The sequence below is a fragment of the Artemia franciscana genome, chromosome 7 (assembly GCF_032884065.1).
Source record: "Artemia franciscana chromosome 7, ASM3288406v1, whole genome shotgun sequence".
NCBI classification, from domain to species: Eukaryota; Metazoa; Arthropoda; class Branchiopoda; order Anostraca; family Artemiidae; genus Artemia; species Artemia franciscana.
In genome coordinates, this window is record NC_088869.1 from 40,698,282 (window position 1) to 40,716,905 (window position 18,624).

General features: G+C 36.1%; 1 protein-coding gene across 1 annotated transcript in view; it reads right to left on the reverse strand.

Annotated features, from left to right (window-relative positions):
• The window catches only part of LOC136029302 (uncharacterized), an 81,283-nt gene extending 68,325 nt beyond the window's left edge, over nucleotides 1–12,958 (reverse strand). The window contains exon 1 of the mRNA XM_065707567.1: nucleotides 12,940–12,958. The gene's annotated coding sequence lies outside the window, so the exon portion shown is untranslated. The remainder of the gene's footprint in view (nucleotides 1–12,939) is intronic.
• Nucleotides 12,959–18,624: the final 5,666 nt, after the last annotated feature.

Consider the following 18,624-nt stretch of genomic DNA (forward strand, 5'->3'; position numbering starts at 1 on the left):
CAGAGATTTTGATACTTGTATATTTATCGTCGACAATTTGCACAAAGCCCAAGAACGTGGTGTTAAATGCTGTGTCATACGTGTACCGAAAGGCCATGGTTGTTATCCTCATCCCTTCTCCTTGAGGGCCTCGTCCTTTTAAAGAAATAATCCATTTAATGAAAGTTGTGCATCATGGTGGCAAAACCTCATTATCACTTTTCAAAAATGTTATCATTGAACCATAGCGACTGGTAAGACTGGTAAACCGCTCTTGTGTGTTTTTCAAGGGACAAAAAAGTGACGATGCCATAATTAAGCCGCCCAAGTCCTTTACCAGTCCTGAGCCTCTCTATTTTATCCAAGTTGAAAAGCAATCCGCTACTATATTTGGTTCACTATGCTTTCCTGTGTTCGGGCATTGTAAGAATCATTTGTTGCAAACAAAATCATATAATAATACCTCCTGTGTTGACACAACTACCCAAAGCCCAGGGCAAGGGGTTGTAAGTTATGCCTGGAGGTATATAAGGTCCTTAGGTAATGGGTAGTAGCATAAACTTCGGAGGGGGCTCATTTGATTGGGAATCGAATGTTCTAGTTCCTTTTTAGAGTTCTAGTGCCAGATTTTGTGACAGCTAATTTATTCAGCATTGTTTAGAAGTCATGTATTTGGGGATGTCAACCCCCCATAGCCCTCAGGGCAAGTGCTCTTAGGAAACTTGTCTACTGCTTACATATAGAATATAATATGGAGAAATATGGGCATGTTTAACCCTTACTTTCCAAAAAGACTTTCAGAGAATGTCGAGGGGAGTGTTGGAATTAAATAATACACGTTATGTGCGTAAAGGATTGTGAAAATGGCGTAACTCAGGAGCGACTGGGTATATTAATTTGAAACTTTCAGGAAATGTTAATGGAGATGGTGGATTGAGTGGAGATGCTTCCACTATTACTGATACTGCTACCGTTTTAACTACTACTACTAATACAACTACTGCTACTACTACGAATACTACTATAAGTTCTACTACTACTACTGCTACAGCTACTGCTACTACTACTACTACTTCTGAGGCTACTGCTTCTGTAGCGAGTAGTACCATGGCTGAGGATATTGATGAAACTTCTGGGACATCCTGAATGGAATGTTCAACTGAACAAAAGGCAACATTCACCTGCTAGTGTTATATTAGTAGATATAACACTATTACTGCTACCACTGTTCCCACTACTACCACTACTACTGTGACATTATTACTATTAAGGCTGCGAGTATAGGAGGCTGAAAATTTGACAGAATATTGAGGGGGGAATTAGAACTAAATCGAACCACACTATGTGCATGCAGATTGTCAAAAGGGTGTATCTCATGAATTAGATTGGGTATTAAGTTGGGGCTTTCAGAGGCTGTTTAAAGGGGAAGATCAGTTGACCAAAAGATAATAATTGCATGCTACTACTATCACTACTACTAGTACTACTCCTACTTCTACTAATGCTACTAAAGTAGTACTTAAATTGCAAATACTTGTATTAGACGAATAGGATTATTAAGATGAAGAGGGCTTCAAAAGGGGGTCAAAAGGCCGCATCAGCAGTATTTTTGGAAGGTCTTATCTCATCAAAATGAAACTTTTGGGGTATCATGAGGGGTAGTTTGACAGACTAAAAGGCAACATGTATATGCTACTACTACTATTAATACTGCTACTATTACTACTACTACTACTACTCCTACTACTAATACAACCCTACTACTACTTCTACTTTTCCTACTACCACCACTACTACTACGCTACTAGTCCTATTAAGTCTAAGTGTATGAAGGTGAAAATTTGAGTGAGTATTGAGAAGATTTTAAACTAAATAAAAAAAAACAATGTTCAAGCAGTTTGTAAAAAGGGCATATCCCAAGGACGGATATGGTTATTAAGTTGGAATTATTTTGATACTGCTTAAATGGGAAGATCAATTGACCAAAAAGGCAATATGTGCACTCTACTACTAATTATACCGCCACTGCTACATTTACTACTGCTGCCACTACTAGTACTATTACTACTAATACTACTACTGCTACTCCAACTACTACTTCTATTGACACTACTACTGTGACTACTATTACATCTATGCCTAAGGGTATGGAGGTGAAAATTTCAAAGAACATTGAGGGGAGGTAAACTGAATCATTATATATCGTCTCTGTGCAGGTTGTCAAAAGGGCAAATCAGCAATATCTTAGGAACAGTTTGATATGTGAAGTTGAAACTTATATGGCTTGCTCTGGGGGAAGTTGAACAACCAAAAGACAATATTTGTGTCTTTATACTACTGCATCTGCTAATAATACTACCGTTTCTATTGCTATTACTATTATTGCTACAGCTGCTACTTCTACTGCTACTAAAGCTTAGGTTCCTACTATTAAATTCTACTGCTATTAATATGACTGCCATTACTATTACTACTGGTACTAAAACTGGTACTGCTGCTACTAAAACTAAGGGTATTAAGGTGAAAAATTTGGGGAATATTGAAACTGTATTGAAATAAAGCGAAACATACTACGCCCATACGGGTTGTCAAGAGGACGTCAGCAATGCTTCAGGAGTGGTTTATGGTTTTATTGGAACTTTGAGCTTGTGTTGAAGGGGATGCAGGAGAAAACAAGAGCCAAGAGCTCATATGACATGAGCTCTAGCAAAATTTTAAGAATCAATAGATTGATGTAAAAGGAAAATCAGAGGCTTAATGCCGGTCGGGATTTAAAATAAGAGCTCTGAGACACAATGTCCTTCTAAATATCAAAATTCATTAAGATCCGATGACGCACCCGTAAGTTAAGAATACCTAATTTCTTCTAATTTTTCCTCTCCTTTCAACCCCCCCCCCAGATTGTCGAATCGGGGAAAACAACCTTCTCAGATAAATTTGTGCAGGTCCCTAACACTCCTACCAATTTTATCGTCCTAGCACATCCAGAAGCACCAAAACTCGCCAAAACATTGGACCCCCCCCAAAAAAAATCCCCCAAAGAGAGTGGATCCAGTCCGATTACGTCAATCACATATCTACGACATTTGCATATTCTACCCACCAAGTTTTATCTCGATCTCTCAATTCTGAGCGTTTTCCAGGATTTCTGGTTTCCCCATCGAACTCCCCCCAATGTAACCACATCTGGTCGGTATTTAAAATAAGAGCTCTGAGACATGAGTTCCTTTTAAAGATCAAATTTCATCATGATCTGGTCACCTGTTTTCAAGTTAAAAATAGCTCAATTTTTCGAATTTTTCCAAATTAACAACCCCCAGCTCCCCCAAAGAGAGCGGATCCGTTCCAATTATGTCAATCAAGTACCTAGAACTTGTGCTTATTTTTCCCATCAAGTTTCATCCCGATCTCTCCACTCTAAGTGTTTTACCAGATTTCCGGTTTCCAAGATTTCTGTTTCCCCCTCCAGCCTCCTATGTCCCCGGATCTGATTTGAAATGAAAATAGAGCATCTGAGACATAAGACCTTCCTATATATCAAGTTTCATTAAGATCAGATCACCCAATCGTAAAATAAAGAAACCTCAATTTTCACGATTTCCAGTTTCCCCCTCCAACTCCCCCCAATGTCACCAGGTCTGGCCGTGATATAAAACAAGATCTCTGGAGCACAATATCCTTCTAAATATCAACTTTCATTAAGATCTGATCATCCGTTCGTAAGTTACAAATGCATCATATTTTCTATTTTTTCTCAATTGCCCCCCACTCCCCAACTCTCCCAAAGAGAGCGGATCTGTTCCGGTTATGTCAATCACGTATTTAGGATTTATATTTATTTTTCCCACCAAGTTTCATCCCGATCCCTCCACTCTAAGCCATTTCCAAGATTTACGGTCCCCCCAACTCCCCCCAATGACACTGGATCCAGTCGGGATTTAAAATAAGAGATCTGAGTTACGAGGTCCTTCTAAATATGAAATTTCATTAAGATCCGGTCACTCCTTCGTAAGTTAAAAATACCTCATTTTTTCTAATTTTTAGAATTAATCTTCCTCCCAACTCCCCCAAAGAGAGCAGATCCGTTCCTGTTATGTCAATCACGTATCTAGGACTTGTGCTTAGTTTTTCCACAAGGTTTCATCCCAATCCCTCCGCTCTAAGCCATTTCCAATATTTCTGGTCCCCCATCTCCCTCCATTGACGATGGATCCGGTCGGGATTTAAAACAAAAGATCTGAGTTACGAAGTCCTTATAAATATGAAATTTCATTAAGATCCGATCACTCCTTCGTAAGTTAAAAATACCCCATTTTTTTCTAATTTTTCAGAATTAACCTCCCCCCTCAACTTCCCCAAAGAGAGCGGATCCGTTCCGGTTATGTCAATCACGTGTCTAGGACTTGTGCTTATTTTCCCACTGAGTTTTATCTCGATCCCTCCACTGTAAGCGTTTTCCAAGATTTTAGGTTCCGCCCCCAACTCCCCCCAATGTCACTCGGTACGGTCGGTATTTAACGTAAAAGCTCTGAGACACGATATCCTTCTAAATATCAAATTTCATTAAGATCCAATCACCCGTTGGTAAGTTAAAAATACTTCATTTTTTCAATTTTTTCCGAGTTAACCGTCCCCCCCACTTCTCCCAGACGGTCGAATCGGGGAAACAACTATTTCTAATTTAATCTTGTCTGGTTCTTGATACGCCTGTAGAATTTCATCGTCTTAGCTTATTGGGAAGTGCCTAAACTAGCAAAGCCGGGACAGACAGACAGACAGACCGACAGACCGACCGACAGAATTTGCGATCGCTATATGACACTTGGTTAATACCAAGTGCCATAAAAAACCAAAGTTGGTATGTGCATACTGCTACTAAATGCTACTGTTGCTACTAGAACTATTGCTACAAAGCAACCTAATGGTATTAAGTTGTAACTTTCAAAGAATATTTAAGCGGATGATGAACTTGGTCAAAATGAACTATTAACATGTAGATTGTCATCAAATAGATGACACAGTAATATCTCAAGAACGGCTTACATTATTAAGTTAGACCTTTCTGGGTAAATTTTGGCGGGTTTTGAACTAACCAGAAGGCACCATGCGTATACTATTAATACTGCTGCAACGATTACTGTTGCCCATATTGCCTTAAAACTAAATGTAGATTTAAAACTAAGTAAAAGGGCACTGTGCGTATGCTGGTTGCCAATAAGATATCTCAATAATATCCCAAGAACGACTGAGGGTAAGAAGTTAAATTTTCAGAGATGTTACAATTACTACTTCTGTTCTTAAGATGTATATAACCAAAAGAGTGTAAGTGTTTCTAGGTTGTGAAAGAGAATTGATAAAATTACTGAGATTGGTATTAAGTTTTATTTTTCAGGTACAACTTGAGGAGGTAAAAAACTAAATTAAACAATGCTACTTGTGTCCAGATTTTCTTGTGGGTGCATGTTGTTAAAAATTGCTGAAAAATTTTCTCCAACGTGCAAATAGTAAGCCAAATAATGGAGCCTAATAAAAAAAAAATGGGAACCTCTTTAAATTTTAATCGGTTATTTATTGCAATTTCCGTTCGTTTTGGGTTTCATTTATTTATTGATGGTGATTTGTGGTAGTTTTACGCTTGGAAGATTATTTTACTTTATATTTGCTCATTTTTGGAAACTTCATTTCTGCTCACTTTCCTTTGAAAAACTTATTTTGTGGAATTTTTTTTTGAAATTAATTACACAAACATAATAGAAGATCGAGGTAGATTCTATGCTAACACCAAGTTCCCACTGCATCTCCCTTTGTGGCACAGAAAAAGTGACATCTCCAAGAAGAGCAACATTACAGACCTCGTTAGAGCCCTTGAAATAAGAATAAAAAATTTAAAGCTGATGTCTTTAAATCTAATCATTTCTTAATTAACGTCATTTGCAATGTTTTGTAGAAGTGTATGTAATTTCGTCTCCTATTCTTTAATATTTATTTTTAATGACCTATTCTTAACTAATAGTAATATAAATAGCAAAGAAGACCCCACTGCCTTTCCGTAACAAACAAACACAACTTAGAAACAAAAGGGAAATTTTCTGAAGAGAGCGGAATCAAATTCAGTGAATATTTGAGAATTTAAAGTGCCGAAACCCTATAGGCAGGTGTGTATTCTCCTGATGAGCCCTTGTGTTGGGTTGTTGCCTCTGAATTATTGTCTTTACTGTTTTTATTTTTTGGTAAATGACGACTTATACTTATTGACGAAACGACTGCCTGTTCATAGATTATTCTTTATGGTTGATTGTGTATGGCTATGCTGTTTGACCTATGTGATTGTATGGATGAGTAGGGTTAAGGCCTAATTCAAGTGCTGGTCTATATTAATCACTAATGTAAGAAAACAGTCTTATTTTTCTCCTTCTGTCTTCCCTTTTTTTTTTTTAATGTGTTTGTGCCGTTGCATTGGTGATTTCTCTTTTCATTGTATATATATATATATACATATATATATATATATATATATATATATATATATATATATATATATATATATATATAAACTTACATTAAAATGCAAATTTTAAAACTTTATTTTCTTTCTATAAAATCTTTATAAAACAGCCATAGCATCCTTACTTCAAGTAAATTCAACCAGGACTTCAACCAGTCCTGGTTGAACTTCGTTGAAGTATGAATGTTAGGGTTTTTTTACAGAGTTTTTTAAAAACATTTTAATTTTAAAGTTCGCATAGGCGGCCCTTGGACATATGGCCGAAATATTCACTGAATTGAATTCCACTGTCTTGAGAAAATTTCCCTATTCTTTCTAAGTTGTGTTTTCTTACTAATTTCTCACCCTCTTCAACATATTTTGTCTCATTATATTCCGCTGGGTGGAAATTTTCATCGTACTTGTTTTTTTGCTGGTTTTTGGTTTTCATCAGCTAGTTTAATAGGCGGCTCGAAGCAGCATAGCTCTCAGCAATTATATCTGGACAGTCCAGACTGGACTGGTAGATTCCAAAAATACGATAGTTGCTAGGGCAGATAGTGGCTAGCAAGGGTTGAGCCTTTCGCTCAAGAATTAGTAGAATGGGGAAAGATTTGCTGTCATCAGGCGATGGTCGTGAATAGCTCCGAAGCCTGATTTGACCGGAGGCACAAGTAATCTTCTTCCAATCACTCTTGCCTAGTAGCGATAATTCATGGAAATGTAGGTGTGGGGACAAAATTCACTTTTCGAAATATATGAGAGTGGGAAATTTTGTTGTTTTTTTCAATTTTTTCAATAATAATGCCAAAAAAAGTATTCATTTTCAGCGCAAATACCAAAAATACATTTTTCAAAACCAAGATTGGGGTGGATAGAAGCAAAAAATCTTGGATGCAAAGAGCCAAGTAAAAATGAAACTGAATTACAGATATCTGCTAATTCCAAAAAGATAGGTGAATAAACCATCTTCACAGCAAATAAACAAAATCCAAAGAAAAACAGAAAATAAAAGTAATACTTCAAATCGTTAATGACAAAAAAAATTGAATACGAATGAATAACCAAGTAGTAACTGCTTTTTATGTAAGGTTGGTTCTTCAATATACAATATTTTTCCCTTAGCCTCTTACTAGTTTTCAGTTTCCGAGTTTCAGTATCTTGTTATTCCTATTCAATATTTTGTTTATTCGTTATAAAAGCTGTTTTTTTTCTAATTTTCTAGTTATATTTAGTCCTCTTTTATTTTACCGAGTTCTTTTCGCTTTTTTTCATCGATCAGTTTACTAGGCGGACAAAGCAGCCTAGCTCCCATCTATCGGGACGTGAGCTAGACTCGTGTCTTCAAAAGCTATGGCAGTGATGTTACGGCAGATAGGCTAATGGCTAAAATAGTTGAACCTTTTATCCAAAACCTATGAAAATGGGGAGAGATTTGCTGTCAGCAGGTGGATTCCTTGAAAAGCTCTGTAGCTGTGATTCAGCCAAGGCACAAAAACTGTTTGACAAATTATCAATTGCCCTTGCTCAGTGGCGGTGTCAATTCATTAAAATCTGGAGATCGGGGTATAATATATTTTTCAAAATCTAGGGGAGGGGGGCTGGTGTTTTTGTTGATTTTTTAGAAAATTAAAAGACCAAAAAACACACTTTCTCTAAGAATACTAGAAAAAGGTGTAGACGAATTCTTGGGGATCAAGCCCCCCTCCAAATAGACATCCATCCCATTTCCCTTCTAGAATATACTTTTTTTTACAAATATTTAACTGTCTGAGTAGCTTATCAAGTCCAAACCACCTTAATGGTTGGTAAAATCCATAGAAGATGAAGGTCAAAATCTTACACTGTACTCTACAATATTCCTACTGCTAAAAAGAACGTATCCTAACTAGTATTCAGTTGATTATCTAACCATAGATTATTCAGACACTGAATTATTTTTACTTTTATTTTCCTTGCTTGATAAGCCGACCTTCAAAACATTTATGGCCCGGATGCAAAGATCCAAGTAAAAGTGAAAATGAATTTCCGATAACAGTTAATTAGTTAAAATGACTTTTTCACGTTAAGAACATAAAGCTAAAAGCAAAAAAAAAGAATCTGTATTAGGGTTGAACAAAATCCTAATCCAACATCCAGGGAGCTCTATATTTTTGGGGGAGGAGGGACTGGAAACTCAGGGATATGCGCACAGGCTTGGAAAAAAGGTTACCTGCGTTAAAAGTATAAGAAATTAAAGGACAATTGATAAGATCTTGAAATTTGGGGAACAATATGAGAATAAACTTTACATGATTGCTAACTTAATGCCGAGGGATCTACACATAAAATTACATTAGAAATTCTACTTTCACGGGTTCTACTTTGACATTAAATTACATTTGAAGTCCTTTTTCCATTTCTTTTGTAGTCCTATGTATAATTTCAACAAAAAGTACTAGTGACAAAAAGTAAAACGTCCCTAGGGTTAAAGGATTTTCCCGGCCAATGAACACCTTTTAGTAGGCTGCCTACCAAGCAGATCATCTTGCGCAGAGATCTTTACTGGATGCCATATCTCAGGGAGAATTTCACACTAAGACTGACCGAGAGGATCCTTGCTCTAGAAGAACTTGAATTGTTGGCCTATAAATAAAGCTGCTTCGTGTTCTGACTCTCTACTGGAGATTCGTCTTACTGAATGCTCCCATTCTCTACCTGAAGAATTAACCTGTTTTGTTAGGGGAGACGGTAACACACTAATATAATTGAGGACTGACCGACGATGTGTGAATTACCACAATGGTAATTCCGGCTCTGGCCAGCATCAATTCAAATTTCGAAATTTTTAAAGACTTGAAATTTTTTGCAGTCATTTCACAATCATGACTCAAATATTGTTCTTTAGGTTATTAACCATTTCTACTTTTAATAGTTGTTCAATTCGGTAAATTTGAAGCATGGCTAGCCAGTATATTTTACAGCCAGGATATCAATCAATCAATCAATTTATTCAAAAAGAAAAGAAAACACATAACAACAATAATAATAAAGATCCTAGAAGCGAACTTGTTAAGGACCAAAACAACAAAAAATTGTAAATGAAAAAGAGAGAGAAGAAAAAAAAAAGAAAAAAAAAGAGAAAACAAGGGTAATTAAAGCAAATTGAACAAACATTTAGAGAAATATAATATCAAGATTTTAGTACATTATTATATAGCGTCCGAAAACTTGTGGATAGCTCGACACTGGAGGGTATTACATTCCATTGAATTATAGATTTATAAATTGGGGATCGCTGTGCGGAACTAGAGATACACCTGGGGACAATGAAGGAACGCTTGGATGAACGGAGACAGTGGCCTTCAGAATTATTACTATTAAAATAAGTTAATAAGTGGGGAGGAAGATTTTTATGGTAAGCGGAATATGCAAGGGATAGATTTAACTTTTTGATGATTTGTTCAAAAGGGATAATACCAAAATGGGAGTACAAGTCCTTGGTGGGATATAGTCGTGGCAACCGAAAAACTGCTTTGACGGCACGGTTTTGAGCAGATTTTAATTTATTGGTAACTGAAGGATAAGTATTGCCCCATACAGATCCGCAGTATGAGATATATGGGTAAATAAAAGAATAATAAAGGGTGACAAGGATATCGAGAGGAAGAAAATAATTCACACGATTAATTATACTTACCTGTCGCAAAATTATGGCTCTAACATAGGACACATGTGTTGCAAATGATAGGCAGGAGTCTATGTGGACACCAAGAAACTTGGCAACTTCGACCTGCGGGAGGAGATTGGTAGAATATTTTAGGCCAAGTGCTGGCTGAACTTCATTTTTTTTGTAAGGGGTTTGAAATAATACCACCTGACTTTTCTTGCTGTTAATGGTCATGCAGTTAACGAGACACCACTCCTGTACTCTATTCAGAAGGGTTTGAGTAGAGGTGACGACGGATGGTAAATTAGGACCGGTGATGAAAAAGTTGCTATCGTCAGCAAAAAGTACTGGGTGCACTGATGGGCCCAGGTCCGTAATCAAATCATTAATATAAAGGAGAAAAAGTATTGGACCAAGAACAGAGCCCTGTGGGACGCCCCTCCGGACAGGTAGGGGATGTGAAGTCACCCCGCCCAGTCTCACACTCTGTACTCTACCAGAGAGATAAGAGCCGAACCATGAGAAAGGAACTCCGCGAATCCCTAGGTTATTGAGTTTACTTAATAAAACACTGTGATCAACCATGTCAAAGGCCTTTGAAAAATCCAGAAATAAGCCCAATACAGTATTTTTAAGGTCAAGTTGGGAACGTATAAACTGTGTGGCGTCTATTAGTGCATGAGCAGTTGAAAATTTGGCACGGAAGCCATATTGATGAGGAGAAATCAACGAATCTGATGACTGATTCCCAAATACAAAGGGAGAAAGACGTCGGAATATAATTCTCTCGAGCACCTTAGATATAACTGGGAGAAGTGAGATTGGACGATAATTGCTTATCTCAGACGGATCGCCTTTTTTATGAATCGGGATAACAATTGCTGATTTAAATATTTCTGGGAAGACTCCATTGGTCATAGACAGGTTTGCTATGTGCACAATGGGTTCACAAATATAGGAAGATACGGTCCTAAGAAGCTTATTACTTATGCCAAAGAAGTCAGGTGTACTACTATTAGAGAGAGATACGATAACTTGAAGCACCTCTTTGCGATCAGTTGGAGAGAAAAACATGGATCTGGGATTCTTGCTAGGGTGTACTGACTGTGAGAAGGAACAGGAGTTAGCATTTGGAATATTAGTGAAATAATTATTAAAAGCATCCGGTACTAAAATTGGGTCAATTAATCTGCCACTGATGTCCCTAAGATTAATAGGAACAGATCTTGAATTCCTTTTTTTTGAAAGGATTTCATTTATTGTAGACCAAATTTTTTGCAAGTTCCCTTTGCAGTGAGAGATTTTTGAATAATAATAATTTTTCTTTGCTTCCCGGATGAGTTTGGTATATATGTTTTTGTAATATCGGTTTTGTTTGAAAAATTTTGACTTAGTATGTGTATCTTCTCTAAAAATCTTGGTAGCTTCTCTAGAAATGACGGTAAATATTTCCATTTACTGAGTATTCAGATAGCTAAAAGGCACGCATACCTAGAGAATCAGAATTTCATCCTGAATCCAAATATTGCATTTGTTTCCTTTGCAAATTCGATTTTAAACCCCTTACGGAACCTCAAACATATCACCTTTTTCTCTTATTTTAGATACGGCTTATATACCTGTGTTAGCGTCTATCAAACAGTTCGTGGTAACGAACTTTAGTAAGGAGCGACCCGGCTCAATAGTAAACGAAACTCTAAAAAACGGAATTGTGATACTAAAGGATCAGATTTTTATGATAATTTGAAACATATAAGTTTAATCAAATTTAGTCGTACCCATCAAAAGCTACGAGCCCAAGAAACTTTGCCTTATTTTGAAAAATAGGGGGAAACACACCCTAAAAGAAAACAAAAGATCACACCCAAAACAAACAGAAATTATTCCGTATATGAAAGGGGTTGTCCCCTATTGACGCCTCGCTCTTTACGCTAAAGTTTTTTATTGTTTTAAAGAGTAGATTCGTGAGAAAGAGTCAAACTTGTGCGCAAAGAGTGAGGCGTCGAGGAGGGGACAACCCCTTTCATATACGGAATAATTTCTGTTCGTTTTAAGTTTTAATGTTGCTCCTTACTTTCAGTTGAAAAAACTTGTTTTTGTTATTTAATCTCGTTAAAGCCGGCTTACCCGCCAATTGAACCGACAGTGACAAAATCGAGAATCAATAAATGCATGGGAAATCTATGGTATGGGCTATATATTTGGGCAAGGTTAGAAGGGACAGGTTAGGTTAAGTTAGGTTAAAATTAAATCTACAACGGAAACGAATGTCACATTTGGATTCAGGATGAAGGTCTGATTCTAGAGATAAGTTCGTTTCTTAGCTATCTGGATACTCCGTTAATTTAAATGTTTACCGAAACAAGTTTTAATACCCCAAAATTACACAATAAAAATAACTACGTATCTACTAGGTGTGACACCCCTCCCCGTTGAACGTATTTTCCCGACTCGTAAAATGTAATAAAAATCCATATAAATAAATTTTGGTGTGTTTTTTAAAGTTTTTTTGGCAAAACCTCTAGAGAACCCCCCCCCCCCACCAATAAAAATCCTGGATACGCCCTTGCCTTTGGGCTATCGAATATTAGTCGTTTTTCTTACCAAAGTTATACTAAAATCTCTTCTATACGCAGACGTACGTAAACAGATCTTCAATGCAAAAAAGAATATATAATCCACAAGACGATTATTCTATAATTACATTTTGAATAAATTTTGAAACAGAATATCTTGTTATAATAAAATAGTTAAAGCCAAGCAGTCACAGCCCTCAAAGTTAACGTAGGTTTCACGCAAACAACGGGGGACATTAACTTTTGTTAACCTTGTTTCTCAATTTAACCTTGCTTAGTACAGGTACCTGAGTTATAGTTGGATAATAACAGATTAATATCCACTCTAGCTTCGTTCACACTCGAAATCAAGATAAAAACAGAGTGATTTCAAAAGGAATATCCCCCATATACATAAATTTGTTTCCTGAAACATCAAGGTTCTTGTGGTCAATGCACCGCGCAATCCACGAGAAACGTGATAAAATCCAAGCAAATTTTAAACGGGTAGAAAGGATCTCTACCAAAATGGAAACAAGCTTGAATGGCATGTTAAACATCAGCTTGAATGACAGGTTGAACTACTAAAACATTGGTACAAGGTCGATTTTTTGGAAAAGACGGAAATCAGAGGAGTATAACAAGAAATTTGGTATCGAGAAACGTGATCATACCTGCTTACAGCGGAAGGCATAGGGAATTCCCTTCTGACCAGCAATGTTAAAACTTAAAGATATGAGATACTGCTATAGAAAAATCAATGAATGATAAAGTGTTCAGAAACTAAAATGAATAAGTCAACAAAACATAAGATGAACACATACTCGTTTTGAAATTCGATTTTGAACATAAATTCCTTGAACCTTCTCAAGGTCAGAGCGTCATTAGCACTTTACTGACCACGATTTGTATTTTGAGCAGTGTGCTTTATTTGTAAAGTTTTCACCAACAACATATCAAACAAAATAATGTCACAAGACTAACAACAATTTCAAAATAAGATTGGTGCTAGCCCTCCCTCTTAAACCTTGTAAATAGCTTGAGGATCATTGTGTTTATTCTACTCCAGGAATGGCCCCCAAAGTGCCATTTTGGGTTTCATACGATTTTTGATGATGTTATCAAGTGAAATTTATAAATAAAAGCACATAGATGTAAAAATTAGCTTTTAAAAGAGTCCTTAAATGACTCTTCATGATGTTCCAGTGCCCCACTACTGACAGGTTAAAAAAGATACATTAGTATATTTCATACAAAAAAGTGACTTTCCTTGTTGTTCAAGGTGAGGTTATAACTCTACTGAATAGTGTTTTTAACCACGCTGATTCCAATGGTGAACTTTTTATTTCAGTCAGGCGATTATGAAGAGTTTCAGGCTCTTTTGAATTACCCTATTAATTCCTATAGATTTTTTTTCAATGTTATTTTAATATTAATATTAACCGATAAAATAGTTGCTATTCCCAAGTCAGTTACATATGGCTTTATTTTCTCACTAGGCATTTTTTTAAACATGTTTTTTAAACTTCCGGTTACTATGGGGTGTACTTCAGTTTGGGTTTCATGCATATATTGATGGTGATTTCGGTTTAATTTAATTTTTAATTATTATAGCCTATGACTCTTATTTCTGCTCGTCATCAGTTTCAATGCGTGTCTTCATCTTTCTTTGAAAAACTTCTTTTTTGTAAAACTTCCTTTTTCGAAACTGATCAAAATATCATATAGTAGTTCGTATTCTGGACAAAATTTGAGTATTCAATCAACGCTTACGACCAACGCTAGTTCGTACAAAAGTTGTTTTTTTTAACAAGTTTTACTAAAGAACTTTGGTTGGATGAGGCTGAACCCACCCTGAACCCCATCCTGTAGACAGCCTTCAATTTAATTGTACATTTGTTCAGTATTTTATTAAAAACACCGTGTTATTTAATTTTTTGTTGTAGTTATTTTGATGACAAATTAAGTACATATTAAGGTCATTTTTAAAACGAGCTTTGTTTTGTTGCATTAATTAAATAAAAAAATAAGTTTTTTTTTAACTGAAACTAAGGAGTGACATTAAAACTTAAAACGAACAGAAATTATTCTGTGTATGAAAGGGACTGTCTCCTCTTCAACGCCACGCTCTTTACGCTAAAGTTTTTATTGTTTTAAAAAGTAGAGTTGTGACAAAGAGTCAAACTTTAGCGTAAAGAGCGGGGCGTTGAGGAGGGTACAATCTCTTTCATATACAGAACAATTTCTGTTCTTTTTAAGTTTTAATGTCGCTCCTTACTTTCAGTTAAAAAAATTTGTTTTTTTTTTATTTAATTATCACATAAAAATCAAAGTTCTGAAGCTGCTTAAGGTAAATTTAGTTGCTAAGATTGGCTGGAAAATATCACAAGCAAATTATTGCTTATAACGGCCATTATTTTACAAAATTTGAACTTTAGCGTAAAGAGGGAGGTATTGACGAGGGGGCGAAATTCCTCATGTATGTAATGTGAGGGAGTTCGCCACCTCTTCAATACCTCGCTCTTTACGCTAAAGTTCAAATTGTGTTCCAATGCTTTATGAATTACCCCTGAATCACAAAGATCGCTGAATTAGAATAAATAGCTCTTTTGAAATTACTAAAAATACATTAGCATAAACACTGAGGTATTGACGATGGGACAAACCCCCTCATATACGTAATAATTTCTGTTCGTTTTACGTTTTAATGTAACTACTTACTTTCATTTGAAAAAACGTGTTTATAATTTAATTTCTGATCGTTTTTTTAAATAATGCCGGGATATCCATCGCCCCCTTCACAGAAATTACCTTCCCCCGTGAAAAATTACTTCATGAAAAGATCCTCCCACGTAACCTAATCCCCCCAGCCCCCCTGCCCCACCAGAAGAAAAAACACCTAAAAACATCTGTATACTTACCAATAACAAATACTACACGTAAACAATGAGCGGAGTTCATAACTTGCAGCCCTTCCCCTGGGGACTGTGGGGGATTAAGTCGCCCTCAAAGACATAGTTATTAGATATTTCGACTATGTTGAACAAAATGGCTATCTCCAAATTTTGATCTGGCGACTTTGGGGAAAAATGAGTGTGGGAGGGGGCCTAGTAACCCTCTAATTTTGGTCACTTAAAAGGGGCACTAGAGCTTTTAATTTCCGTTCTAGTGAGCTCTCTCACGAGGTTCTAGGACCAGTGGGTTGATACGATCACCCCTGGGGGAAAAAATTAACATTCATCCGTGATCTTTCTTCTGGCAAAAATTCAAAATTCCACATTTGTGCAGATAGGAGCTTGAAACCTCTACGGTAGGGTTCTCTGATACGCCCTGATGGAGTAATTTTCATTAAGATTCGAGTATGTTTTGATGGGTAGAACTAAACTTGATGAGACTTATATATTTAAAATAAGAATAAAAATACGATTCTTTTGATGTATCTACTGGTATCAAAATTCCATTTTTTAGAGTTACGGTTACTATTTACCCGGGTCGCTCCTTACCTACAGTTCGTTATCAAAACTGCTTGAAAAGGACCAGTCACAAATCAAAATGTTATTTATTACTTTAATTCCTTCTCTTAATTACTTCTGAAATTATAATTGATATCCCTAAATGGTCTTAAATTTTAAAACATATAGGCGTAAAAAATTCAGAATTTTACGCTAAAAATCAATATTAGACCTACATCATTTTTCTTTAAACATCAAAGTTCTTGTTAAGGTTCCCTTGGTCCAGACAACTTACAACAAAAGTTCCATGGTGATGGGAGAATAACAATGTTTGGTCCATTTTCGAGTTTTAAGAATCGAAAAAACGCATTTTTTTTCAGAATATTTATTTATTCCTAGATGTTTTTGTTCCAGTATACATACCCAATAAGTTGCTAGCTAATTGGAGGCAAAACAAATGTGGGCCTTTTTGGGGGCATCATGAATCAATACAACGGTTTTTCCCACAGCTTTTGTTTTCACTGAGATCCCCTTGGTTCTGTTGATAAATCCTGTAACTCTAAGCCAACTGGGAAAAAAAATTGTGGGCCTACTTTTGGGTGTTATATATACATACAAAAAATCATCGAAGTAGTTGTTTTCATTTGGATTACACTGGTCCTGACTACAGGCTCTATAGGTTGCAAACCAATCAGAGAAGAAGAATAATTTGGCCTATTTTTGGCCATCATATACCTTCAACCAAGCATTTTTTTAAATCTTTTTCTGTATAGGTTCCAACTGGTAAACTAAAGAATATTATTTTCAAGCAGATTGGAGAAGCGAAATTTATTTTTTTGGGTCTCAAGTCTTTTAATATGGATTGATAAAAACACTCAAAGTCAAGTAACCGGTTAAACAAAAGTATTGTGAGTGTTAGCTAGCCAGAAAAAAAGTTTTGGGCCCATTACCGGGTGAAACAAACTTTTTTATTCTTATTTGGTTCATAAAGGTTGCCTTGCATTAATTCCTTAAGGGTGCAAGTTTCTGGCTTTTAATAAAAAAAAAAAAAAAAAATGGAGGGCAGTATAGTAAAAAATGTTACAGGAGGGGGATGGCTACCCTTCAACATCTTTCGACTCTTAAAATTTAAACTGGAACTTTTCATTTTCCATTTGAATGAGTCTGCTCCGAAGTTTCTGAAAGGTTCTGGCGAAAAATAAATAATAATCATAGGCTGAAGGTATGGGGCTTTTTACTTTGGCAGCACTATAACGCTGTCCCTGATGTACGTCCTTGAAATTAGTTGAAACTTTTCTGAAATAGAATTATGGCTAAAATGCTGTTTTAGTGCTAAACAAGAAATTTATTTCTTGTTTAGAAACGGGACGGTTTTGAGAAACTGGACGGTAGTATTAAGGCGAAGCAAACATCTTGAAGAACCGTGTAGCAAGTACTTTGTCAACAAAACATTGTTGATTTCCATAATATGCGGTATTCGAGCTGATTGCAAGTTTGATGCTAAAAGTATGACTCGAGACAAATTTGAAACAAACAAAGCTGTATATATTATTTTAAGATGGGTTTCAATTGTCCACCACAAGCTGATTAAAAGTATTTTTAAGCATGTCACTACACACCTAAGGCTAGTGTCAAACGATTCATTGCAATGACCTCTATTGTAAGAGCAACGATCTAAAATTCAAGTTTGAAAAAGATATATGTACTAACGGAATCAATTTATGCTAATTTTGGTAAAAGCATTTGCGGCATTAAAATTTAAAAAGAAGAGAAATAAAGTTATGTTCTGGCTGATCGAAAACAAACGTTTTCTGACCCACATTTAGGTTAGCCCGGTTAGTTTTCCCTTAACCCAGGGACTTACGATTCTTACTTACAAGTAACGCTGTAAAAGTTGGAGAGTCATCTAGCAATGAAATTTAATGCCTCGATTGTACAGATTGAAAGACTGCCAAAAATCGCATGGTTTTACTCTCCTTGGTTTTAAACATATATCTACCAAATCTAAAGTGATAGACCTTTCAACTCGAAAGGTGGGTGAAAAGATTTTCCCGCCGTTCCATTAGCACAATTTGATAGCACTCAAGTTTGAAGTATATTTGACCACTTTCGTGCAAAAGTCAGACGCTTCTGAAAAGTATTATATTCAATCTCCCATTTGCCAAATGTACCCCTCCTCTCAAATTTCAAACCAAAAAGCATACCAGCCCTTCTACTGAAAAGTTGGCAGAGGGGGTAGCGTTGGAAGAGCCGCGAACCCTCTTTGTGCCTCCAATAATGAACATTGAAAAAGCTTATTTGATTCACCTAAAAAATGAAACACATCCACGAATTTTTATTAAAGAAAAAAAAGGGTGAAAAAATGTGAAACATTCTTATCTTCGTTTTAAAGAAGTTGGTAGTAGGAGAGGTTGAAGCTATCTAGCCCCTGGGTTCACCAGGAATATAAAATGATAATTCTTGCGTGGTCTCGGTTCAAACAAGATAAGAATTTGTTTACCTTTT